This window comes from Camelus dromedarius, chromosome Y (genome assembly GCF_036321535.1).
Source record: "Camelus dromedarius isolate mCamDro1 chromosome Y, mCamDro1.pat, whole genome shotgun sequence".
Taxonomy (NCBI): Eukaryota; Metazoa; Chordata; class Mammalia; order Artiodactyla; family Camelidae; genus Camelus; species Camelus dromedarius.
The window spans coordinates 14791846-14819054 of NC_087473.1; the positions used below are offsets into that span (position 1 = coordinate 14791846).

Consider the following 27209-nt stretch of genomic DNA (forward strand, 5'->3'; position numbering starts at 1 on the left):
TGTCCACAGCTCCCGGGTTGGCCAGCTCAAATTTCATCAAACACGCTTCGAGGTATTGAGGCCTTCCTTACTCCATCCTGTCCCCCGTGTCTCTCTCACAGGCTCTCTTCCCCCATTAAGACACTTGACCCTCTCCCTCCATCTCCAGAGGGCCTGGCGGACACCACTATGATAATGCTGCCTGTATTCAGTTGTTAAAATCCCTGAAAACTGAAATATGTGTGTGTGTCTGATGCACAGGGACACACACTGTGCACACGCATACAGTCAGCCCTCATGACTTGGGGATTCCATATCTATCTGTAACCCCAAAAGCAGTACCCGAGGGGCTTGATGGTCACTGAAGGACCCTCACTCGGAGTGGAAGGATGGAGTTACCGGTGCACACGTTCCCAGCTGAGGCGGAACGAGGTTGCACGCTGCCTTCCTGTTTCAGCTCCCAGACGGTGAGCAAGTGTCCCTCCTGGGGTCTTTCTGGCGCCGTTTTTCACATTTCTGCACTTTCGTTGGTGACGTTCCCGCCTGGAATGGCCCTGAGCACGATGATGCACGAGAAGGCAGAGCTGTGCCCCAGGGAAAGAGGAGTGTGTTGGAGAAGTCTGGTTCAGGCAGGAGCTACCAGGCTGTGACTGCAAGTTGAACGTGGATGGAGCCACAGTACCTACACAGATACGGTGTCTTTAAACACACACAAAACAAGGCTAAGCAGTGATTGGCTGATGAAAAAGTCGTGACCTGGGCTCCCAGGAACTTAACTCTGTATTTATTTCCCTGAGAAGCAAAGCATCAGTAAGTCTCAGCAACTTTATGTTTACCGTAAATACCAAAAATCAACCGAATACGTACGCTAGATAAAGATGTACCATCATGAGTCTCCACTTGACCTAAAGAAACCCCTAAACCCAGCCTGTGTCTTCCTATCCCATACAGTCCCCATGCGGAACGACACGTCCCCATCGCCACCCCCTACCCCGTGCTCACCTCACCCGTCCCCCTCCTTTCCCATCCCACACCTTCGGCAACAGGGCAACGCTCTCTGACTCTGCTCGCGTCCCCCCTGCCCACAGCCCTTCTGCGCAGGTGAAGCCTGGTTCCAATGAACACCAAGGGCAGCTCCAGATGGAAAGGCAGGAGCCAGAGAGAACGAACGGCAGACGAAGGGAGGCAGAGACAAACCTTTCCCCTCGGCCGTCCCACTGGCCCTCCAGCCCCTCTCAGGAGCTCTTAGAGAAGCCCTGGGTCCAGGCTCCGCTTGGGAAGTGGGAAACGGATGGCCAAAATGCAACACTCAGGGCAAGGAGCAAATGCTGGTTATAAAACACGGTGTGTGAACTCTTTCTTCCTATTTTATAACTCCCCTAATAACAGGTGTAAAAACCTTCTCCAAGAAAGCAAACAAAGCAGAAAACAAGGGCTGAAGGTAGAAAGTCCTTCTGTGATAAAAGCCATCCTAACAGTGAGCCAGGTTATCACGTCTGCTTTCCTAGAGAACTGATCTCACCTACATTCTGAAAGGACCACACATGGCAACCAGGAAGGAATCTTCTTAAAAGGCACCAAAGTCTATTTAAACAAACTGTCCAGAGATGACCAATTTTCAACGAAGATTCTCAAGCTAAATATTTTAATAATACAAAAAATTTAACTAAGGGTTTTTTTTGTTGGTTTTGCTTTTTGTTTCTTTCTTTTGGTTTTACGCTGAATAGTCTATGGCTTGATTCTCCAAAGATTTTTTCAGGAAGAAAAAAAAAAAAGTCCTCTCATATGTGATGCTTGTCACCACGGTACAAGCTTGTGCATCTTCCAAAGAAACCTAAGATGAGAGAGATAAAGGTAACCGTACTCCTTACTTCTATTTAGACTGAGTGTCTGAACCTGATTTTCTCCAACAGGGTCCAAACTGGCCACTAATGAGGTCACATGCCCCTGGCTAGATAATCAGGAAATGCTCTCAGACCTCCTTCTAAGTCAACCCTACAGAATGGAATCTGCTGGAAGACGGGCCTTTCCTGGTTCCTATTCAAGGCAGTTTAGTCATTAAACGTTCCAGAGAACATGATTATTACAGAGTGTTCCCTAGAAGGTGACAAGAGAAGATTCTAAAGACAGCTTTTCAGCCACTGGGTTTTGCCATATTCAATTCTCACCACTGTGAGTGACAGAGTAGTTCCAGTAAGTCAAATCAGGGGCTCTGGGCAGTCTTGAAAATGGATCAATCACCTCACATGCTAGAACGACCCCTGGAGAGCATGCGGCCCACGCCATCGGCTGACAGAAGAAACAGAAGGATGATTCCGTTCTCCTGAGGCCAGAGTCACACGGGTGGTCAATGATAGCATTAGGTCCAAAATTCAATAATTCTGCTCCTATTCAAGGGCGCTTTCCAGGGAAACATCAGGCTTGGTATTCAACAACAACAAAAATTACATGGGTCTTTGGTTTAATCCAGTAAATCACGGATAAGGTCAGGAACTGACTTGTACTGGCTCAGATTACCCTAATTTCCAAAAAGGGGAATGCATTTATCTCTAAAAGTCTTCACTTCCCATTACACATGTTTCAGAGATGGACCACAAGGGCAGGTACCCTGTGAGAACTGAGAGCTCGCGGGAAAATCGGGGCAAATCACCACTGATCAGTGACACGGGCTTCCAAGGAATCTGGAGACGCCAGTTCTCAGGTCCGTAAAACACGGCGAAGCAAGTAGAGAAATATCACCTCCACCGAACATAGAGAGTTCCTAGAGTATTCCGGGAAGTTGAGTTGAGACACTGGCCCGTGGCATTGATAGGAAGGAGGATGGAGTAAATGAGCACTGGGATGTCCCTCCATCACACAGTCTGAGGCATGGGCTATGACACAGCCAGCCCACGGCCAGGAGTTCACTGTTTGTCCTCGAAAGCACGTCTTCCAACACGCTCCCTGCATTCCGAGTGGCTTCATAATTCCATTCCTTTCTCCCCTTCGCACTCGCTCTCACTCACTCCAAGCTCGACACGTGACGATAACACAGGTCCTTCTCCACTGCGTGGCAGGAATCGTGCCTGGAACGCCTTGATATGGGCACACCAGGCAGAAAGAGAAGTTCGTGTCCTCCTCAGTGCCTTTCATGTAACTTCTTCAGCACAGGTGACACTCCAGGTGCCTCGAGGGGGTTCACATCTGACGAGGTGGGGGTTCCCTCCCCCAAACCTGATTTGGGTTTCCTAACTGCTAAATTCCAAGAGGTGGGTTCATGTAATGTAGATTGTGTTTTAGACAAAAGCACAGTTGGAAAAACTACCCAGACCGGTGGCCTCACAACATGTGAAATTACTACACTTGCACCTGGAAATGTGGCAGCTCAGGGCCTTTCTCGTTTTGCAAGGAAGCCACGCCCACCCCCTAATTTAGTTCACAGATTTCTATTTCCCTCTCCTCTCTCACTATGTGTGATTTTCTAGGTCATCTGCATCGTCAGACACACCAACTTGGTGTCCTCACAGCCAAGGAGGTGAGAAGCCAGGCAAAAAGTTGGTAAAGAAATGATGCCCCAGAGACAGGACAGCTGGAGGTGGCCGGAGGGGGTGATGACACGGGTGAAGAATGACAAAGGTGTAAACTTCCAGCCAGAAAGCAAATAAGTAAGTGCTGCGGATACCAGGGAACACACGGCGACTAGAGTTAACAATGCTGCAGCATATCTTTGAACGTCGCTAAGACAGTAAATCTTAAAACTTCTCATCACAAGGGAAAAAAAATGTGTAACTACATGGGGTGAGCGATGTTAACTTATTGGGATCATTTCACAATGTTTACATATAACTATGCTACACACCATAAACTAATGCTGTGTTATATGTCAATTACATCTCAGTTTTTTAAAAAATGAAATTAAAATAAAAAAGAACAGCTGGACCACCTCTGTGGGCCCTGACCCTCTCCCTACCTCCCGCAAGCCAGTAAATTCTTTTCTCACACAGGGAATCGAGAAGAACAAAAGCCTGGCTCTCACAACCACTGCACCAAAGACACATTCAAGGAAAACCGTTTTGATTAAACATAGCACAATCAAAGAAAAGAAAAGAGAAGAGAAGAGAAGAGAAGAGAAGAGAAGAGAAGAGAAGAGAAGAAAAGAAAAGAAAAGAAAAGAAAAGAAAAGAAAAGAAAAGAAAAAAGGTTTTCCTAAAAAAGTTATTTCTATAACTTCCTAGCAGCCCCAAGACGTGGTACCTGGCTGAGCTGATGAGAGCAAATTCCAGGTGTCACAGGATCCTCCAGAGCAAATGCTTCCCCAGACAGGTTTTTAAGAGAAACTCTACTTGCTTGCTGTGCGCAATAAAGGTGGGAACAGAGAAGCTTTCACTCGCTCACCGCACAGCACTTTGGTTGTCCCGCCAGCAAGTGATGTACCCTGATTTTTTTTTTCCATAGCTCCAATATCTCAATCACCAAAATAAACGGCGCGTGCGTAGAGGAGGAATGAGGCTGTCAGCCTCTCAGTGACACAGCTCCCTTCCTCTGATGAGGTCAAAGCTTTCTTTTCGCCACATAGCAACCGAGCATCAACGCGCTAACCATCAGCCCCAAAGACAGCAAAGAGAATTTATAGTACGATATAAAAGGCTGGTACATGGAAACTAGATAAATGACCCTTAACCACACAGCACAACGCACATTGCAATGGATACCATTAGCAACTGAGCCGTAATTACCCAATGCTCGCTATGGCGTGGAGCAGAAAGGAAATCTAAGGCATGATCTTTGCTATTGAGCACTTGCAGTCTTGCTGGTGAGGAAAAAGAAAACACACGCGTGACAGAAATAGTTGGCAAAAGGCCACCTGGAGGAAAAAAAATATTAAGCTCATAATGGAAATGTCCTAATAAAAAACAGATTTTTCAACACCAGATAAATGGTCTCTTTATTAGGTTGTGTGTAAGTAAAGAATTAATAAAACTTAAAGAATTAATACAGTCCAAAGCAAATGAGAGTAAGTCACAGAAACCACAGAGATCTAGAAAAGACCCTTGGGTTTTAACCTGCCTCTGCAGTTATCTGTGAGATGGTAAATGACTCCCTTTTCCTCAGCTGGCTTTTGTGTGTTTACAGGGAAAGGGTCGCCAACTGTCCTTCTCCGTGGAGACAGGCCTGTGAGCCGTGGTCCTCAAATGCCAAGTGCAGGAGAGCCACCTGCAGACGGCCTGTTTGCGCAGGGCTCTTCTGCCTCAGCACACCTGGACCCAGGCCAGGCCATTCCTCGTGGGGGCTGCACTGTGCACTGCAGGGTGCTCAGCAGCATCCCTGGTCTCCACCTCTGGATGCCAGGAGCACAAATGGCCAATATTACATAAACATAAAGACCTTGTGGGCTTCAGAGGAACAAATTAAGAGACAGAAACAAAGGAAACAAGGAGTAGGGAGAATACCGGCCCCCAGAGGGGCCCAGGCCCTAATCTCTGGGCCCTGTGACCATGTTTCCTTATGTGGCAGAAAGGACTTTGCAGATGTGAGAAACAAGGATCCTGAGGTGGGAAATGATCTAGTATATGGGTAGGCCTCGTGCCATCACAGGAGCCCTTGAACATAGGTAATCTCTGCAGGCTGTGGCCAGAGGGAGATGTGACCAAGGAGGAGGGTCAGAGAGGTGACGCTGCTAGCTCCGCAGATGGAGGAAGGGGCCGGGAGCCAGGGCATGCAGGAGGCCTCCAGAAGCTGGAAAGAGCCAGGAATGGGTTTTCCCCGAGGGCCTCTGGAGAAGACGGCGGCCCTCCTGACACAGGGAGAGCCATCCCAGACTTCTGAGCCCCACAACTGTAAGATAATAAAGTTGAGCTGTGAGTCTGGGGTCATGTGTCCCAGGAATGATAGGAGACCAACATCATCAATTATAAGGTCAACTGGGACAACACACACGCCCTTCAGCCTCCCCAATAAGCCGTCTGTTGGAGGCATAAACACCACAGAAAGTTGCACCCATTGATAGTTTGACAAAAATCAGCCCCCACATTCTCCCACCTGACCCCAGGATTTTAACGATGGCCCCACACAGGCAGAAGGTTTGTAAATTCAGAAAAGTAAACAACTCAGCGATTCTGTGTCAGTCTAAGCTGGTATTGTGGCTTTGGGAGGCTGTAGAAAGCAGCTGAAGTCTGGCTGGTTGGAGCCCCACGACCTGCAAGCTGCTTTCCACCACCCCCTTGGGAAATACAGGTTTCCTGTGTCTCACCCAAGACAGGACCCTCTAAACCCCACGCAAAAATGCAGCACAAAGTGGGTCAGCGGGTGCGGCTTTAATTGACCAGAACTGTTTTTTCCTATGTCGCTCTTTAGGAGAGAAGATGGAAGAACCAAAGAGAAAGAGAAGGAAGACGACAGTTTACGCCCAACTGGAAGCTGAACTGGAAAGCGTTCATTGGAAACATTGCTCAATTCATGAACCATTTTCCATCTCAACATAATCCAAGAAGGGCAGTTCTGGTTCACCCATCCTGGAACATTCTCCCACCTTGAGTCCCCACCCCCAGCCCCAAGCCCTCCATGATTTACCCAGAGGCTCCACAAAACGTTTACCCAGAAACTGGGATAGCACACACTACGACATGGAAGAACCTCAAAGCCGGGATGCTGAGGGAAAGGAGCTGGGAGGCCAAGGCCATGTATCGTGAGATCCACTTACAGGAAATGTCCAGAGACAAAGAAAGTACATCAGTGGTCACCAGGGGAAGGGGCAGTCATGGCTTAATGGGTAAGGGGTTGCTTTTGGGGGTGATGACAAGGCTGTAGAATCAGTGATGATGGCTGCACAACTTTGTGAACATAGCAGGAAAAGTACTGAATTATACACTTTGGACAAGTGAGTTGCATGGGATGTAAGTTACATCTTGACAAGATGTAACAGAAGAGAAGGAGAGGAAGAAACAACTGGGATATTAGCCAACAATTACAAGTCAGTGCAAACTTTAAAACACGTAATCATCCTGCGGAGATGAGCTGACTTAAGGAGCCTGGAATCCTGCACCCCAGTCCCCTCCAGAGTACAGATTCTGAAACGCACGAGCACAGGTCAGTAGTGGACTGTGACCCAAGGTGGTTTGTGGAATGGACTCAGGAGCAAAGTGGGAAGACTTGGGGTTCGTGATCAGATTTAGGAAGATGTTTTTGCAAAAAGACTAGTCCTCAGTAATTTAAAGCACCTCTTTAAAATAAAAGTATGTCTCCTCAAAAATGAAAAAATAATTGTAACGAACGCACTGGCTCTGGCGGAGAACATCTACTGATAACTTCCGTCAGCTCCAAGTTCGCCAAATCAGACTAGACTCCTGAAAAGCATACTGGAAACAAAACACGTTTACTGTCTTGGGACTGGCCGCTTCTGGTGGGAGTGGTGAGGTGGAGGTTATTCCCTGTGAAAGGAAAGGCAGCCCTAAGGTTCCAGGGGACAGCATCACGGGGACCCCCGGCACAGGGCCTGGGCCCCGGCTCGCCTCACCAGGCATGGACCCTCTCCTCAGAAGGTGACCCCAGCAGGCTGCAGCAGCCAAGTGGGCACCAGTCAGATCCCGCAAGAGTCCAACTGGGTGGCATGGCCAAGTGTGGGGTGACAGAGGCGTGCCCACCCCCCCCCCCACCCTGAGCTATTCCTGGTAATTGCCCCTTGATATGAGGATGCCGGAAGGAAAGACGTACACACTCAACCACACAAAAATGGGAAGCTGTGTGATTAACACCACGAGCAACATCACAAGACAAAGAACCGTCTGGGAGAGAAGTAATCTGGAAGAAGTAAGAAAGGAGTAGCAGTCATAATCTAGAAAGACCTCTCAGGCAGAGTGCAGACCAGCATCTTTGGCATCAGCTGGGAACTTGCTACAAATGCAGGGTCTTGGGCCCTGCCCAGATTTACTGACTAGAAATTCTGGGGATGTGGCCTGGCGATCTGCATTTTCACCACAGGCCTCTGGTGCATGATGAAGGGTGAGAACCACTGGTAGGGCCACACAAAATATTTACAGCAGCATTTTTCATAATAACCAAAAAAAGGGGAACAACCCAAATGTCCAACCACGGTTTTGCGTCCGTATCTAGTGGAATCCTACCCAGGTGTGAAAACGAGTGAATTAGTGACACAGGACACCACATGGATGACGCCCCAAATCATTAGGCAGAGTGGAAGAAGCCAGGGAAAATAATGACTATGTATTGTGCGACTTCACTGATACAAAATTCTAGGACATGCAAAAGCACCTACCTAGTAATAGAAAGCAGATCAATGGTTGCCTGGTGGCGGGTGGAGGGAGGCAGAGAGAGATGACAGAAAGACACGTGGAAATTTGGAAGCGATGGAAATACGCGTTATCTTGAAATGCACGTGTCTGTGAAACCAGCACCACAATCGAGACAGAAAATGTATGAGAAAACTGACTAAAGTGCACACTTTCTACGTGCTGGGTTTACCGTACTTACATTGTACCTTAATAATGTTGTAAAAAGAAATGAAGCAGATGAAGCCAAGCAAGTGTAATATGATCCTGTTTAGATAACAACACAAGGCTACACAGTTGTACGTGGACAGCAGAACATGCCAGAAACAGAATCTATGATGTCACACCAAGGGCTGTTAATATTGGTTATTCTGCGAGGGAGGAGGAAGTTACAACTCATTGCTTGAAGTCAGGGAGACTGGCGTGCCATTATGTAACACCCTGGAAAATGGCATGAGCTCAGGACAGGCAAAAGAAACAAAAGAATCAAGGAACAGGATCTGCTCAGAGAGGTCTTGCCCTTTGGAAGGCATGGAGGCAAAGCAGGCTGCAGGGAGTGTGGGGAGAAAGAGCCCCACCCCCACCCCCGACCAGCAGCGCACAAACCAGGGCTGCAGGGAGGAGGGGCGGCTCCTGTCCCACAGGCACAGTGAAGACAGGCTGGTGTGCAGGCTGGGGCCCAGGCAGGGGGCCTGAACTTCTGGAGGGACTCAAAGGCTGATCAGTCCAAGAAAACAATGAAGCAGGTTAGAGGGAAGAGTGTAGCCCTGGGTGCTGGCAGAGGACCAGCTATCATCACACTGTGTACATTCAGGGGAGCAACTGAAAACCCTACAGAAACCAACAGAAACCAAAACCAAGGGGCCCCTAAGCAGATGCACTAAAGCGTTAGGCTCCCAGCAGCCACCCCCACCCGCTACCCCTCAGCCAGTCTAGAAACACTTTCCATGACAAGGTGAGTGCAGGAAGCAGCCCCTCCCATTACAGACACTCAGAGTTTTTAAGAGTCTTTATTCTGGGTCAGCATCCTTCTCTCTCCTTTCTCAGTTCTTGGGGGACCAGATAAGGATGAAATGTGATTCCCAGGTCAAAGCCAAGGGGTGGCCCCACATACTTCTGCCTACATTGTCATTTCGCTGTTTATTTGTACATGAATACTTCTACTGGAATTTCTTTTCCCTCTAAAGTTGCATCCAAAAATCTTGCTTATCCTTTGCTTTAGAAAACTCCCTATTTCCCTGGAATGTATGACAAGACGGAAAGATATCTGAACTTCTTTTTTAAGTCTAATGGGGTTCTTAGTTCTTCAGCTTTACCAAGTCTTCATTGAAATCTAAGTAGCTCATTTAAAACTATCACCAGAATCAAAGCTACTAAGGCAGGGTCCCTGCCCTCAGCACTACTGACCTGTTGGGCGGGGGAATTCTTTGTTGGCATGCGGGCTCCATCCTCTGCCTTACAGGGCGTTTGGCAGCACGCCTGGTGTCTACCCACTAGATGCCGCGGCACCCCTCCCCATCTGTGACAACCAGAAAGGTCTCCGGACATTGTCCAGGGTCCCCTGGGAGCAAAACTGACGCTGGTGGAGGACCACTGGGCTAAGGTATATCCCAACCAAGACGGAACTTCGGTCAAAGCCTAACTCAGTGCCATGAAAGAAACGAGGAGGGGATTCTGAGATGAAAGACGGTGGGGGCACAAGGGGATGACCACCCTGTGGTTGCATCCTGGGTTGTCCAGGCACTGACCCAGCCCTGCAGGGGCAGCCCCTTCCCCAGACGCCTCGCCTGCCCAGTGCGGCCCTTCACGCACAATTCCCCACTGTTAACATGACCCTGTACGTGCGAGGAGCTCCTCCAGATTCTGAGCTAATTTCTTCCCACACAGTTCCACGCTGATGGTTCCATGGTGAATGCTGGCAACCAATCCATCACGATCCTGATCTTATGGGGAAACTGAGGATCGATGTCTATTACCCACACCTTCCTCCCCTCCAACCTGTCTCTGGGCAGAGGTCGGGGAAGGTTCCTAAGTAGGCTCTCACCATGTGGCAAGCTCACCACACTCAGAGACTTGTTCTGAGCAAAGAGAAATCTACAGAGTCCCACTCCTGGGCATATATCCAGAGGGAGGTAACTCTAATTTGAAAAGATACATACAACCCAATGGTTATATAGCAGCACTATTTACAATAGCCAAGGCATGAAACAACCTAAATGTCCATCAACAGATGACTGGATAAAGAAACTGGTGTATTTATACAATGGAATACTACTAAGCCATAAAAAAATAATAAAATAATGCCACTTGCAGCAACATGGATGGATCTGGAGATCATCATTCTAAATGAAGTCAGTCAGAAAGAGAAAGAAAAATACCATATGACATCACTTATATGTGGACTCTAAAAAAGAAGACAAATTTATTTACAAAACAGAAACAGACTCACAGACATAGAAAACAAACTTATGGTTACCAGTGGGAGAAGGGGGTAGGAAGGGATAAATTGGGAGGTCGAGATTTGCAGATACTAATATATATCTATAATAGATAAACAACAAATTCATACTCTATACCACAGGGAACTATATTCAGTATCTTGTAACTTACAGTGGAAAAGAATATAAAAACGAATATATGTATGTTCATGTATGACTGAACTATTATGCTGTACACAAGAAATTGACACAGCATTGTAAACTGACTCTACTACAATAAAAAAATATATATATATATAAAGTTAAAGTAAAAAAAGAAATTGACAGACAGAAAGGAGCTTAGGAGCTGCCTGCGGCTGGGAGCTGGGTGTAGGAATTGATGGCAAGTGAACATGACTGATCTTATGAGGAAGAATGAAAAGGTTCAAAAGTCGGATGATGATGATGATGATGACTGCACTACTCAGTAAATTTACCAAAAATCACTGAATTGCACACTTAAAATGGGTGATTATTTCAACACCTTCACTGTGGTGTGGTTCCTGTACAGTAAACCACACATATTTTAGATGTACACTTTGATGAATTTTGATAATATATACACCCATGAAACCACCACCACAATCAAGATAGCTAACATTTCCATCACTCCCCAAGAGGTGCAAATTTTGACTTCCCAATTTACCCCTTCCCACTGCCTCTACCCTCTGGTATTCATAAGTTTGTTCTCTATGTCTGTGAGTCTGTTTCTGTTTTGTAAATAAGTTCATTTGTGTCCTTTTTTTTAGATTCCATGTATACATGATTATCATATGGTATTTTTCTTTCTCTTTATGACTTACTTCACTTAGAATGACAAACTCCAGGTCCATCCATGTTGCTGCAAATGGCATTTAAAATGGGTGATTTTTATGATATGTAATCTATACCTCCAAAAATCAACTTGATCTTAAAGGGATTTAGAGTTCCATGTTAAATTAATCACCACAAGCAGCCATCTACAGCAATCCAAAGGCAAAGCAATCATCTATGGCAAACCCAGACAACACAAAGTCTCACATAGCTTGCAGAAGGAATGACAGCCCAACCCAAACCGACAATGTGCCCAACTCAATTCAACACACTATACGAGCTATAGATGGCCAAACGCTACCAGCTGATCAACATGGAGAGAAATTCCACTTGGATGAACATCTGTGCTGCCAGAAACTCACACAGAAAAATACACGCTGTCCAAATACAGAACATTCAATGGAAAAGCAAACACGACAGGAAATTCAAGAAGGTTGAACATTTACTTTTAGATAGCATAGCAAACTATGAACCAAGCCCAAACTTCCCTTAAAGCAAACACTATGCAGAAAAGTGGGACCCCTAAAATACCCCTCTATTGTGCCAGGGACTGAGAAAATTAAAATTTACAAAGGACAGCCTAATCTCTGTGTTTTATGTTTAAACATGAACTGGGGAAAAGTGAAAACACACAGTCTCTGTTTTCAACTAGCTTCTCTGAAAATATGTCCAGGACAATCAAAAAATTACAAAATGGAACTGGAAACTTTCCAACTATTGGCTGTACTGACTGAGAGAAAAAGGAAATGCCTCCATGAGGAAATCTTACTGCATTCAGTTCAAGTATACTAATGTGATTAACTAGGGTTATATAATTTTGCTAACGTCAAATTTCCAATTATAAAGCTTCACATACAATTACTTAAACTACAACTGATTTTTATTTCTGTGGAAAAAATGAAGACAGCTAATTTGAACAACCCAGTCTTCCCAAAGGGAAGGAGTTGCTTTCCTCGATAGAAATTACGCAAAGGATAATTCACAATGCTACAAACTCATTTGTTTTTATATTTTCCCTTAAAGGTTAGCAGCCTCATAGATTCAGTGTCTCAGTGGCTTTTACCGTTTGGCCTTACTGTTCCCCTACCTTCCTGCTCCATACACCTACCCTTAAGTTCCCAGAAAGTATACACCCATCTCTGCACATTGTGAGTACACCAGGTATGTGTTTAGGAAATAAAACTAACTTCTGTGCCCGCTTCTGCAAAGAGTCTAAGGGTAGGGCTGTACTTGATACATCTCTGAAACAGTACTTGGGGTAATTTCGCTGACCAACAATCCAATGAAGAATTATTAGCAAATCATCCACCACAAAGACGGGAAAAGACTTGTCCAGAGTGGCAGTGATTCATTAGCGTCCGGCTGACCTGCTTGCAGTATGAAGTCAGGACCTGAACAAGATACAGAACCTTCCCAAAGACTCCCATTACAGCTAAATGTGCTTAAACGTATGGATCCCTGGAGAGCAGAGACAAAGGTGCATACCGTAGATGTTAGAAATTCTACTTCCCGTTTCTCCTCTCTTTGCAGTAGGTGCCTTCTGAATATTACCATTAAGAGAAGCAATCTGTTTTTTATCAAGCAGGAGATAAATACATCAGTTTACCAAAGGACAAATGAATGTCGACGTGGGTCCTGACAAGCGCTGACGACGCATGGCACCCGACGCCCTGACAGTTCGAGGACGTGACCAGGAACGTCAGCTGCAGGCTTCTGGGTGCCGGGTGCCTGTCCCCGCCTCCCTCTGTTCACGAGCTGCACTGCACACCCAGCATTCACAAAGGGGAAAATGGACGCGACACCCCAAATCATACACAAAACCCGAAGCTAAAATATCCATCATTTCCAGTTAAACAAACAGGCTTGGTGGGGTAACCCCGGAGCTACTTACGGTTGATGTCTAGTCTCATGAAAACCAGACCTTCATCCATTCTCAGCAAATGAGCTCAGCCTGAGACCCTAAGCTCGGAGTTGAGTCCCATTTCTCACCTCCACAGCCCACCATGTGGCCTGAGTCGTGAATATAGTTTTTGTATTTATTGACTCTCTGTGACACCAGCAATATAGCATCAACTAAAACGACAGTTTTCTCTGTTAAAAAGCCTCTAACGTGAAATGCAAAAAAAAATGATAACAATAATAAAACAAACATGATGGATGAAATATGTCCCTGGAAAAAGAAATAACAACAAAAAAACAGGCAGCCTGAAGGCACCCAAAGACTTTCTCACAACCTAGTTCCAGCGCTATCTCATGCTACCATCTTTTCAAGTTTGAATCACTTATTCAACAAAAAGCCTGGTTTCTTGGGAGCCCCGAGGGCATCCATCAATGAAAGCAGCTGATTTATAAACAGAATTAAGTGATTATGAAAACACTGTGGCGTCATGAAATGCTTAAAAAGCACAGCATTGTTCCAAAGGTTCCTCGTGCACCTGCAACCGAGACACTGTCATCTGGTTCTGAAACACAAATATTTTTTCAGCTTTAAAAACATGCAAAATCCAGTAGATCCAAAATATGCACAGTACCCTGTCACTGTATGTTCTTTCCTCCCCAAATCACATCCTTAACACTGCATCCCCTGGAGCAATGTCCAATCTTTAAGCTGGCAGATCTCAGTCATTTAACACATATACGTATACGTCCACACACACACACACACACACACACACCCTATGGCAGCTGAAGACAGAGGGAAAGGGGAACACATATGTGTCCCACTTTATTCAAGGACTTCACTATCAACCTCTCTCATCACCTCTGGGGGCCTCTTCAGGATCTTTAAATGCTTTATTTTTCATTGCATATCCCTCTGGGTGAACACGTTTTAAGCACTAACCCCAACTCACGTAATATATTAACTATAGATAACACTCACCTAATGTTATATGCATTTTTCATAGACCACAAATAGACGTTTTGTAACTATTAAATTTAAAAAAAATAAATGGACAACTGAAGTTTCTTCTTGCACTCCAATAAAACTCACTGTGCACCTGCCAGAGGACATGAAATCCACTTGGAAGCCCACTTTGAAAATTAAAGCCTGGAACAAGGCATTTCTGTCCCCCTCTGCCCCCGCTAAACATGGAGACTCTTGGTTTCAAGCAAACATACTCAGAGGTCCAGAGGTCTGTGAAATTTATCAGAGTCCCATGAAATTTATCAGGCAAGTCTCATATCCACAGGTCTCTCCCCTTGTTTTCATAAGGTCTCCAATAATTTCTGTCGTGCACTGGACACGTGAGATCATTAATTCTTATTTTCACCACCTTCTGAGCTGGGTACCCCTCCAACGCTATTCTCCTGGCTAGGCTTTTTGAAGAATTACACTATAGATCCTTGGAAATGGTTGAACTTGGCATAGAAACATCGTCCATCTTAGAAATACAACCCTAATGTGGTATTTTTCCATAATCAAATTAGGAGTTAAACCAAAGCGTGTCTCCCAAGACTGACCTATGGCTGTCAGGGACTGGCAACCGTTGTTTTTAAGTTGATAAATGTGAATACTTACTTGAGTCTTTACCTACACAGGGCTGGCATTCAAGTTTCAAGGATTAAAATGCCTGATAAGATTCTGTTGGAAAAAGAGTCTAAGGCTGGGACCCAAGTTTAATCTGTCTCCCAAATGAACCAAATGGTAGAGACATCAATTCTCTGGTCAGCTGCTTTCTGAAATACAACCTAAAACTCGGCAACCATGTGGAACTGTGCAAATGCTGAGAATCACGTTTGCACAGTGGTGCTACAAATTTCTGCATCACATGAATTGGATAACTGTCCTCCACCCTCCTTTCTCACTCCTCATCTTCAATCGGATGTCAAGATAACAAGGGTACCTGGACCCTTGGCTAAGACTAAGAATTACCCGCAAAGCACTAGAAACAGAAAGCACTGCTCAGTCACACACAGACTTTCTCCAGTTCTTAATCATGGTTCATGTGGTCTTACCAGAGTAAAGTATTTATTACTGATCAAAGAACTAAAATGGCAACACATACAGTATGCTTCTTTTACCCAAATTTCCATCTATGAAGAAGTTCAAACAAGCAGAAATGTTTGCAGAACTGGATGCAGGACGTTCACAGACTCTACAGCCGGATGGCAACAGGCAAGTCTGTAATAGTTACGCATCAAGCCATCCAACAAGGGGGACAGTGTCCCTCTAGCCTCACTGCAACATGGATGCATTTGGGGGTCCAGATCTCAGGAGGCGTGAGTCAACTGTTCAATATCCTGGCAAGAGGTAAGCTGATCAGCCTGGAGGGGAGGGGGGAGGGGTAGTGGCGGCCCTCAACTCCCCAGCCTCTGTATTCCACCTGGGAGTTAGCGGCAAGTGTTCCAGAAAGGAAAGTGCTCAGGGCTGGCTTTCTGGGGTCACATTCTGAGTTCCAGGCTCAAGAGAAGTAAGCAGAGAACACTCATGTTTTCTTTTAAGCATTCCAGCTACATCTACCATGCTAGGAAAAATAGACAGGAATTCAAGGCAGACACTCTCTTGAAGAATAAACACTGTGAATTTTGCCATGAGCATTGTTTGTGCTTATTTTACAGGGTCTCCTGAGACTGGGAAACCACAACAATCATAAGAATTACTCAGAGGCACTCAACAGCCCAAAGTGTCTTCTGAATTGCTGGGTTTTTTGTTTTTTTTTAAGTAAAATATGCAACTGACTTACCAATGTTAAGTAGAATATTGCTTATTTTAATCATGGGTAAACGACAGTCAAAGCACAGGACATAGTTTACCCAAACTTTCAGTTAATATAAAACCACTGAATTTCTTAACCTACAAAAGTCTTAAAAAAAAAAAAAAAAGCCTACCCAACATTTCAGTAGTGTCCCTTTCCATGATTAAAATCCACACACGAGAAGCATGGGAGGCCTCAAGATCAGCTCATGAAGCCTTTGACTCTACGTGTGAGGACACACACAGGTCCGACAAGTTTACACGTGCCGACAGAACACCCAAGGCAGGAGGTAAGTGGCCAAAATGCCACATCAGGGATTCTCCAAAAAACGTGCCATTTCTTATTAGATTGCAAATAGTGAAATTACGACCCAAGGTAAAACGTAAGTTAACAACCACACAGAAATACAGATACCAGAATTTGTTTTATTTCTAGAACAAACTAATGTGGCAAACACAACAGGATATTTTCACCCTGCTTTACGGTCACATTATTACCCTACAGAGAAAACCTCGCCTCTTGTGTGTCCTGTTTTTGAAACTAAAGACAACTTCAACCTACTGCAGTATTTTACATTTTAAATGTCTTTCCATGGTAACAGAAACCATCTCTGAAAGTGCACCCCAAAATGCCTCATCTCAACTAATTAGACAGCAAGAATGAACCAGCATTGAAGAAGACCAAGACTTAGGCAGCTCCAGCAAGACACCTGGTATTTTCTCACTGTGGCTTCAAACAAACAGTAAGAAGCTATATGTTTGCTTTTTCCTTGCTTTTGATAATATCCACGGCGCAAAATCATTCTGAGGAAAGCACACTGGCCCAAGTGTGCTGAACTATAAAACTCATGTGTCAAGGGAGGTGCTGAAAGGGTGGAGGGATTCTCCATGAGGCACCTCATCCTGAGGTAAAATGTGATTACCAAGACCAGGAAGCAGGCGCCCGGGTTGGGGGCTGGGGGCTCGGGGAGAGGGAGCACCATGGACACCTCTGGGGTAATGGAATCCAGCTGTCCTCTATCCTGCGTATTGGTGGTGGTTATAGACATTTAAGCACGTGCTTAATTCATAATTTATGTACAGTAATTCAGAAAACAGAGAGTCTCTCTATATTTACACGTTATATATACTATATACACATACATACATGCATAAAGCGTCTGTGTGCATGTATGCCAGCCCTGAAATTTAACTTAAGGGGAAAAAAGATAAGGCAAGCAAGCGATTGCTGGAGACCCCCCCAACTGATAAAGATATATTACTATTATCTGTGTATATTTCCACACCAAATTCCCACCTTCAGAGTAGAGGAAAACATAAGCACGCAGGGCTCCAAGCATGATACTAATCCTCTCTCCTCTAACACAGTAAGCCTGAGAAATAAATACGTTTCCTTTGCTCTCTCAGTGAGAAAACTAACACCTGAGAAGGTAACTGATTTGTCCAAAGACGCAGTCAGTGCATGTTGGGCTGGCTGCCAAGTTGACACAGCCGTGTCAACTGCCCCCTGACCACCAGGAGCCCAAGAGGCCCCTGCCCAGGCTGGGCTTGGCGGGGTGGTCACGCAACAGGGGGCTCAGGAGGACCAGATTTGGGTGCCAAAGGGGCCAATCCTTGGAAGAGGGCCCCGACCAGGAAAATGCAGCTTCGTGCCCAGCTGCCGCCAGCCGTTCACAGTCGTAGGAAGGGACCGAGACCTAAGCAGCACCCAAGAGTCCTGCAAGAAGCAAACACCCTACACACTGATTTGCCCTCGCCCTCCTGAGCACCCTGCATGGTGTTGGAGTCTCCCCCAATCCAGGGTAACCAACATCTCGCTGGGCACAGAAAAGGTCCGAAAACATCAGACGGGCTGGGTTTTCTCCTGATAAATACCCAAGTCCCAAGAAACTGACCCAAAGTGAGACCGGCTAAATCTGCAATGACGTCAGCAACACCAACAGGAAGAAGCAGAAGCAGGGGTACTGGTACCGGGAGGGGGAGCGTGGTTCTCTAACATACTTGGGTTGAGGAAGAGCTTCAGCAACTAGCAGCCGCCCCTCCCCCAACACCTCCAGCAGTGCTGCCCGTTAGTCTGTGTTCCTCAAAGCCCATGCACTTCCCACCTCCTCCTTTCCCTTCTCCTGTGAGTGCCTATGTCGTCACTTACTGCCTAAGGTATCCCAAATTAGCCTCCCAGGGAAGGGGGGGAGGAGCCCTAAGAACCACAGAACTGGGTATGTATCTTTCCTTGCCATCCACCTGCCCGTGGACCTCGCTCCAAACTGGACTGTAGAGTTGATGGTACACTTCAGGTTTGGTGTCTCCACCTTTGCACCACCGGCATTTGGGGTGGGGGCTGTCCTGTGCACCATGGGATGTTTAAGCAGCATCCATGGACCCACCAGATGCCAGGAACCCCACCATCCCCCTCCCCCGACTTGTGACAACCACAAATGTCTCCAGACATTGCCAAATGCCCCTAGACAGCAGGGGGCAAAACTGGCCTGAGAACCATGAGTCAACTCCAAGATTCTAGCATTCAGTGGTGAAAATACGGTTTCAATAAACAACTGCCTTTCCTACCCCCGTCTCTGAACACTTCCCTTTCTCTTGACCCTGCATGTCATGCTCCATCTCCACCTCTCTGCTCCCATCTGCCACGAACAAGCCAAGCCATGAAAATGGTACCAGACTTCCTTTGTAAGATAAAAATATTCTCTCCTCTGTTTTCAAGTTTAAACTGGCTCCAATTTAATTTTCCAATGGTTTTCAGGTCACATCTGCAGTCTTCAGTCAGGCAGTGGATTCGCAATAAATATTTGATCGCGGTGATGATACACAGAACGGCTTCGCAGGAGGCTGCCACTGGGTGGACACAACCACCTTCCGTCAAGTTCCTGGCTCCCTGGTCAGTAAGACACCCAGGAAACAAATTCCTTAATGACTGTATTTTCCCCTTGAGGTTTTAAACTCATTTCCTCAGAGCAGGCTCTCGTTCCCTTTATAAACATGTTGACTCTGTTTGTCTCTTCCCACATCCAGCTTTTATTTTGGTTTTGTTGGGCCTCGTTCTGACAATGTGGCCAGGGTCATCCATTTGGTAGGCCGAGCCTCACAGAAAGGATGGAGCGGAAGGGCCAAGGAGGGCAAGACCCAAGGAGAGGGTTCACATCCAGCCTCCACTCAAAGGGCCAGTTACTTCCGTCACGCTAAAAATAGTTACGGGAAAAAAAAGTTTATCTTTCCTACTTAAAAAAAATGTTTACAAAATGACTTTAGTCTTACTTCCTGATTGAAACTATTTTTTAAATGTCTTGGGTGATGAAAGATTAACAACTTATTGGATGTTACTTTTTTTTTAGGGAGAAAAAGGGGGCAAATGCAAGGTATGGGGACACCATGCCTAGGACAGTCTCGGGGCATCATCGGGCAGAACAAGAATGCTTGTGGTGGAGCCCTGGAAATGCCATGTGCGTGGAGCCCCAGACTCTGACCCAGGCACAAAGCTGGGAGAGGGGGCTGCCACAGGATCGGGGTAAGGGGTCCTCCTCCTCCCCTACAGGTATCTGAGAGAGGATGTGACTTCCTGCCGCTCAGGACCCATGGGAGATGACTTTTCTGGGCCTGGCCTCCCTCTGCAGGGACCCATTTCCCACCTCTGTAAGAGAATCGTGACTAGGGCAGGTGTCCCAAAGGCCGACAGGTAACAGCAGTCCTGAGAGAGACCAGGAGTGAGGACGAGGGGCAGAAGGGATCTGGAAGTCAGCTCTCTGACAGGCGCGAAGTCAGGTTTTTACCCATCCTCATTTACAAATAAAATTTCTATTCTGTTGCTATAAAAAATACAGAAGACTATGCAAAGAACACCTCAACGAAGTAATAAAAATAACATCCTGACTCAGGGACCGGTGTACCAGAAATGGCTAGCACCTAGCTCCTTTTTAAAAAATACTTTGACTATTGTGAAGTCTCACTTTATTGGAAGGATTTCTTACCAGCCTTTTAATTAGAGGAGTTCAATCTCAAGAGATTAAACCTTAATACTGAGGACATAAACTTGATGGGGAGAGAACCTACGTTGCCCATAGCAGGGGTTTACACACGGCCTACATCTCAATTATGCACATGGAGCCTCACTGATGGCAAGACCTTGGGCTCCCCACCATCCCAAGGTATGTTCACTGCAACACATTCAGGCAGGCAACGTGGGGACTGGCTACACCATTTTTCAGATGGAAAACTAAGGCACAGAGACACTAAATGCCTATGTCCAAGGTTAAACACTGCGTAAGACTCTGGGTTGACTTCTGGTTTTCTCATTCAAAAGTGATCCAAACCACGTGAATATAAAACCACAGTCGTCAATCTCACTGAAATTGACTGAAATCACTTTCCTAAACTGCTGGCTGAAATGGGTCTTTCCTTCAAAGATCTACCTGTAAAATATTTAAAACTCTTATAGCCTCTCCCCTTTCCCCACAAAAAGCAGACTAACTCTCTTTACTGTTTTCTTTATCAATCCTTGCAGTTACTACAGAGTATCACCCTCCTTAGTACTTTCTGCAAGTTCTCCGCTGTCCAAGATGGTAGCCATGAGCTACAATCAACTATTGAGTATGTGAATTATGGGTAGAGCACAGAAAGAACAGAATAGGTAATTTCAGTAACAACAGAATTGTTACTGAATTTATATTAACTTGAATCTAAATATGCACATGTGGCTTGTGGTTACCTACTGGACAACTGAGCTACAGTCGGAAACAATCCCTCTGCTGTGGTGGATGTTTCATGATTTCTGTTGAGATTTGTCTAAATGTACATGCAGATTTCAATGCAGATTCTGGAGTTGGAGGGCGGGGAGTGGGGAAGAGAGACAGTTTGTGTGTGTGTGTAATTTAATGACCTTGTCTCCAAATGGGAAAATTCACACTTTGTAGACAGGAAGGCAAAATAACACCAAGCTTAAGAGGGGCTTTGGGATTAGACTGTCCTCCCTATATCATATATTAGCAAGTCAGTGTCCTCTGCAGCAGAACGGAAGTAACTGCCGCACACAGGGCGTTAAGTGCCTGTAAAATCCTCACTGCACGGCACTCAAGTAATGTATGGACAATTATTCTATTTGCACGATAGCAACAAATTCAATTTACAGGCTCCATAATTTTCAAAAAACTTATACATACATTTCTGCTTTCTGTCCTTGCACCACCCAGTGAGTATCACGATTTCAGTTCCTCTTTTTTATTTTTACACATATAGGAAAATGACTCAGAAAAGTTGCAGGACTTCAAGGTCAACAGTAGAGCAGAACAGGGTGGGCCTTTCACTAGTTCAGGCCAAATGGGGACAAAGGCTGCTTTTCTAGCCAAGCATTAAGTGTCCCAGGAGTTGGACTCAGGGGCTCTATTCCCCTTTTTGCTGGCTAGCACGGAAACCCTCCTAACAGCCTACCCAGGCAGACCTTGATGCCATCACACACATAAGAAAATTGAAGCTTCCCACAGTTAAAGGTGAGATTCGAGACCAACTAGGACACCCCGCTCTCAATTAGAACACCCAAACTTTCAGGAGGGGTGAGGTCTGGGAGATTTAAGGATGATCCTGTGAAATTTAAATGGGGGTGCTGACAATTCCGGGACTGACCAAGCTCTTGGATAAAAGCCAACCTCAGGAGCTCCAGTGACACACACCCTGCTGTGCCCACCAACAAATAAAACACAGTCTCCATTTTTGTCCCACAGGTGTGTGTTCACTTAAGGTCTGGAATACCCTTAAGGGGCTATTTTAATAAGTGGGTCAAGTGATGAACTTCAGCTTTTAGTCCTGGATTAGTTACCTAGATGGGTGCTTTTCTACAAAAATCAGCAGTACATTTGAGGTATTACCATCCTTTAAAATACGAGCGTCATCTTCACGTCTCAATTGTTCCACAATCAACATTCCTCCGCCCCCAACGCGTCTTTTCTAGGAATGACTGACTGCAAACTTTTCATAAAATTTTCAAGGACCAGTTGCTACCCCGAGGCCACCATTCAGGACCTTCGCGGGGCGCTCCCCTCCCCCTCCCAGACTGCAGTCCCGCCCCTTCCCTTCCAGGTTAACCCAGGGGCTCGGGAGGCGCGTCAGAAAAACATCCAGAAGTCAGGTCAAGCCACATGTGACAACGCAAAGCAGAAGCAGTTGCATATGGAATGGGGGTGGGTTTTTTGTTTCTTTTGGGGTTCTGCTCTACAACATCACCAACAGGGGAAAAAAAAAAAACCTCCGACTTTAACAACTTTGTGAAATTTCCAGTGCCGCTGCCTTGGAGAATGCGAGGCCGGGCAATGAGAGAGCCCGGGCCGGGCCTGACCGCGCACGGGCGACACACGTGAAGTCCAGGCCCTATCCCAGCGCCGGCGGGCCTCTAGCGACCCCCAACTGTCACAGCTCCAGCGTCCTGCGACTCCCGCAGGCGCGCCCCCACCCCGTTCTGAGCACCGACCCGGGTTGGGAAGGTCCCCCTGAGGAGCAGGGCCTGGGACACAGATCTAGGGGGCAACCCTCCTGCGAGCCTGGGAGCAACAGGTCTGCAGCCTCCCCAGGCCACGCTCTGCAGCCCCTGCCTGGCCAAGGGCTCCTCCCACCCGCCTTAGTCGCCCTCAGCCTGCTCCCCTCGCTCCGGCCGGGGGACTCCCGACTTCCTTGACAGTTTCTGCGCCTCGGAAACTGAGCCGCCGCGGCCCACGCCGCCTCGCCCGCCACTCACTGAGCTGCGCGCCGCCGCGCTTCCACCCGGTCCCGGGCGGGCCGGCCCGCGCCCAGGGATGAATGGGGCTCCCCTCCCCCACGGGGATCCCGCGGCAGCGCAGGTTCGCGCAGCCAGCCCCAGGATCCGCAGACAAAGGGGCATCGGGGGACAAGTCGAGCGCTTCCTCAAACTTACCGCCCGCCTCCCCCTCCCCAAAACAAAGGAGCCCCCTAGCCGCCGCTCGTCCCCGACTCGCCGGCACTTTGGGGTGCGGCCACATCGGGGTATTGTTCAGCCTGCAGGGAGCGCGCCGCACCCCAGCCCGAGCCCCGGGGACAGTTGGGGACCTGCCCCTCCAGAGCCCCGGAGGCGGGCGGAGCGTGCTGGCGCTCCCGGCCGCCGGCCTGCCCGCGAGCGGGGAGGGAATCGCCGGCCCCCGCGCCGTAGAAGTTTGCGCCCACCCCGCCCGGCCGGCCAAGCCCCGCGCACTCACCTCGCCACGAGCAGCGCAACTTGTGGCGGCGCCGCCACTCCGAGCTTCCCTCCGGCCGGCCGTCGCCGAGCCCGGGCCGTGCCACGGCCGAGGAGGGCCCGGCGCCCGGAGCAGCCGCGTGCCGCCCCCGGGCCGCCCCCGCCCCGCCGCCTCCGAGTCCCCGAGAGGCGCGGGCACTGGAAAGTTTCGGGTGCCGAATGGCGGCCGAGGGCGCTGCGGCGGCGGCGGGGCGGGGGCGCTGGCGGCTCCTCGCTCCCGAGTGCGGAGGGGGGGCTGGGGCGGGAGCAGCGGCGGCGGCGGCGGCGGCGGCGGCGGCGGCGGCGGGAGAGGGCGGGACGGCGGGAGGGACCGGCACGGGCAGTGACCTCCGGGGGGAGCGGCCGCCAGCGCGCCGACCCCGGCCGGGAGGACTGCCAGCGGGGCCGCCTTCGCCGCCCAGGCCCGCCCTTCCCCCACGGCCCCCAGCCCGCACCCTCCCCCACGATCGGGGGAGGGGAGCCCGCGTCCCCCCGTCCCTCCCCCACGCCCTGGGGGGCCGCGTCCCAAGCCAGCCCCTCCTCCAAAGAGGGTAAGGACACCAGGCCTGCCCTTCCCCCACGGCGAAGGGGGTGAGAGTCCGCGCCCCAACACAGACCCTCCCCCACGGCATCTAGGGAAGACCCGTGTCCCAGTCCTTCCCTACCCCACAGTGGGGGACCTGCGATGCTACACTGTCCCTCACCCCAGTTCTCCCCTCCACACCACGGAGGGGGAATGGGTGAGGAGAACCCGGGCCTCTCCTTACTAGCTCCGCACCCTGTCCCTTCCCCGTGGCCTCCACGGGGACAGAAGGAAACGCAAGCCCACCCCAGCCCCAGTCCCAAACCCAACCTTTCTCTTACTGCCAGGAGGGGACAAGAACCCGGACCACCACCCCTGCGGTTTCTAAGGGGGAAGGAAACCGGGCCACTGCTTTGTTACCCTCCCCCACCTCAAAGAAGCCGCCCAGTGCCCTAACAGAACCCCCTGCAACCTGCTCCAGAGTTCATCTCCCTCAAAATCGGCGGCAGAGAGGATACCCCAGTGGTCTCTTCCCCTTCCCAAAAAGTGGAGGCTCAGGTGGAACCTTGACCTTTGCAAAATCCCTCCGGAGAAGTGCCAAAAATGCTTGGGGAGACAGACTGGGGTGGAGGCCAGGAGCTGGGGTGTGAGCCTGGGAGTTCGAGGTGGGGGAGTCTTGGGCCCTAGGGCCTTCTCACCCCACCCCTACCCCTACCCCTACCCCTACCCACAGGCTTCAGACCTTGGGCTTTCGCAAAGTGTTTTATGTTGCAATGGCTCACTCGGCCCAGCCCTGGCGAACCGAAATCCCCAGCTCTTCCTCCCCTCCCAGTGTGGTGACAACTGCCCACCACTCACGGCCTTAATTCCCTTAAACAAATATCCGCACCCACCCCGCCTCGCCCCCAGCAACTTTGGTGTCTGCTTTGTTGACTATTTTAAAATAAGTTTGCCCTTCCCTTTGGTGTACAATGAGCTTCGCCCTAACAGCCCAGTACACTCAGCATTTTACACTGTAACCTCACTTGCTCCTTTCTGGGACACTGGAGCATTTGTTGTACTGGTTATAGGGGGAGGGGGCCCCAAGGTGAGTTTTTAAAGGGCTGGTCCTCCATCAAAAAGGTAGACTAAAAATTACCCTGCCAAATATTGCTGTAAAACGTCAATGAGGTAAAACGACTGTTGCTGCACCATTATTAGAGCACATCAATAAAAAATACACACTTACACAGTCTCCATAATTGTGAATCAGCAGAATAGATTGTGTCTTATTTTGTATCAGTTGCCATTCAAGGCCCCCCAAAAGGGCGTGGTGGGGCCTTCCCTTGAGCCTACCCGTCGTTGCTCCCGGGCTCCCTGGGCTTGGGAGGACTGATGTTGAGGTATTACATGCAATCGAAAAACCAAGGGTGCAACAGAAAACCAGAGCGAGCTCCTTCCTGATGCAACCCTGCCCTGGTTACACGTGCTTCCCTTCCCCCACCGCCTGGTGGTGGGAGCGCTGCGTTTTTTCCGCCTGTAGGGTCACATTGTGGTTGATTGATTCTCCTTTCGCCTTGCTCAGTCATTCAGATTTGGAAAGTAAATAACAAGTTGACATCATTACAGCTCTCGGCTTTACGGGGACGCGGCCCTCGGCTACCGCACACTCTCGAGTAGCCGCGCAACCAAACCGCCTCTCTGGCTTGCCAGCCCTGCTTGTCGTTAGCTGCTTGGAAATTCCGAACTGAACGTGATGAAAAGGCCTCTTTGTATGTTTTGATTTCTTGGCAGATGCCAATCACTTAAAGTATGGGAAAGTGGTGGAAATCCTCACTCCAAACTACGACCCAGTATGACCAGTTTTTACAGCTGGTCTTCCATAACTAACAATGAATGCAAGGGAGCTCAGAATCCATCTTGCCTGTTTGATCTTGTCTGCATAATCCGAACGGTCTTCTTGCAAGTAAGGAGTCAGACGCTTTTAACAGAGACTCCTAGGAGCCCCCAGGGACTTTGTAAGACCTCAGACAGGAAAAGAGAGCCCCTACTTTATTATAAGAACACTGAAATTCCTCTTTCTGAATGCTAGATGGGTGGTAGGTAAGTGGTAAATTAGACTATTTTATTTAATCTGTTTTGCAGATTTTTCAAATGGTGGGAGAAAAGGAGGGGAGAAATCCCATTAAAGTAGAGCAGGAAAGGAGCCAGTGCATTCAGACGAAAGTATAAAGGCTAACATGGAGGCCATGGGCAGCAAGGATTTCCACAGGTGCACAACATCTTTATTCTAAACAATTATTTTTGGCTGCTGACTGGAGAGAGCTGGAATTCAGGAATCTGATTACAACAAATGCTATCAGTATTCCCCCTAAAGAGTAGCCAAGTTTTTAATTAAAAGGCAGCAGGAACCCACACAAATATATGCAATTAATATTTGACAAGAAAGTAAAGGTATTTCAATAGAGAAAGAATATCTTTTGTAACCAGTGGTGTTGGAACAACTGGACATCCATCTACAAAACAAACAAAAAAATTAATCTAGCCCAGACCTTACACTTTTCACAGAAAGTAACTTAAAATTGATCATAGGCCCAAATGTAAAAGACAAAAACATAAAACTCCTAGAAGATAATGGAGGAGCAAATCTAGATGACATTAGGTTTCTGCAATCAGTTTTTCTATACAACATCCAAAACATGATCCGTGAAAAAAAAAATTGATGCTTTGGACTTCATCAAAATTTAAAACTCTGCTCTGCAAAAGATACTATTAAGGGAGCGAAAAGACAAGCTACAGACTGGGAGATAATATTCGCAAAATCCATATTTGACGAAGGGATGTATCCAAAATGTGCAAAGAACTCTCAAAACTCAGTAACAAGAAAACAATCTGAAATAAAAATGGATCTGGAAAAAGAAAATCTCACCAGAGATAGAAAATGGCAAATAAGTATATGAAAAGATGCTGACTGTCTATATCACCAAGAAATTGCACATTAAGACAAAATGCCACTACACATTTATTAAAATGACCAAAAAAAAAAAAGAAGAAGAAGAAGAAGAATATCATATGCTAACAGGACACAAAGCAACAGGAATTCTCTTCACACACTGCTGGTGGGACTGCAAAAGGTTAAGACCACTTTGGAAGACAATTTGGCAATTTCTTACAAAGCTAAACATAGTCTTACCATACAATCTAGCAACTATGCTCCTAGGTAGTTTACTCAATTAAGTTGAAGACCTATGTCTAT

At 47.6% G+C, this 27209-nt stretch overlaps 1 protein-coding gene across 9 annotated transcripts in view; it reads right to left on the reverse strand.

Moving 5' to 3' along the window:
- LOC135320441 (F-box-like/WD repeat-containing protein TBL1X) overlaps positions 1-25338 on the reverse strand; it is a 201534-nt gene extending 176196 nt beyond the window's left edge. For 6 of the 9 annotated variants that reach the window (XM_064483566.1, XM_064483562.1, XM_064483565.1 and 3 more), the window contains exon 1: positions 23435-23579. The gene's annotated coding sequence lies outside the window, so the exon portion shown is untranslated. Of the gene's footprint in view, positions 1-23434; positions 23580-25202 lie in introns of those variants that run through there. The other 3 variants (XM_064483563.1, XM_064483561.1, XM_064483560.1) reach the window with 1 other exon arrangement.
- Between the last annotated feature and the right edge of the window lie 1871 nt (positions 25339-27209).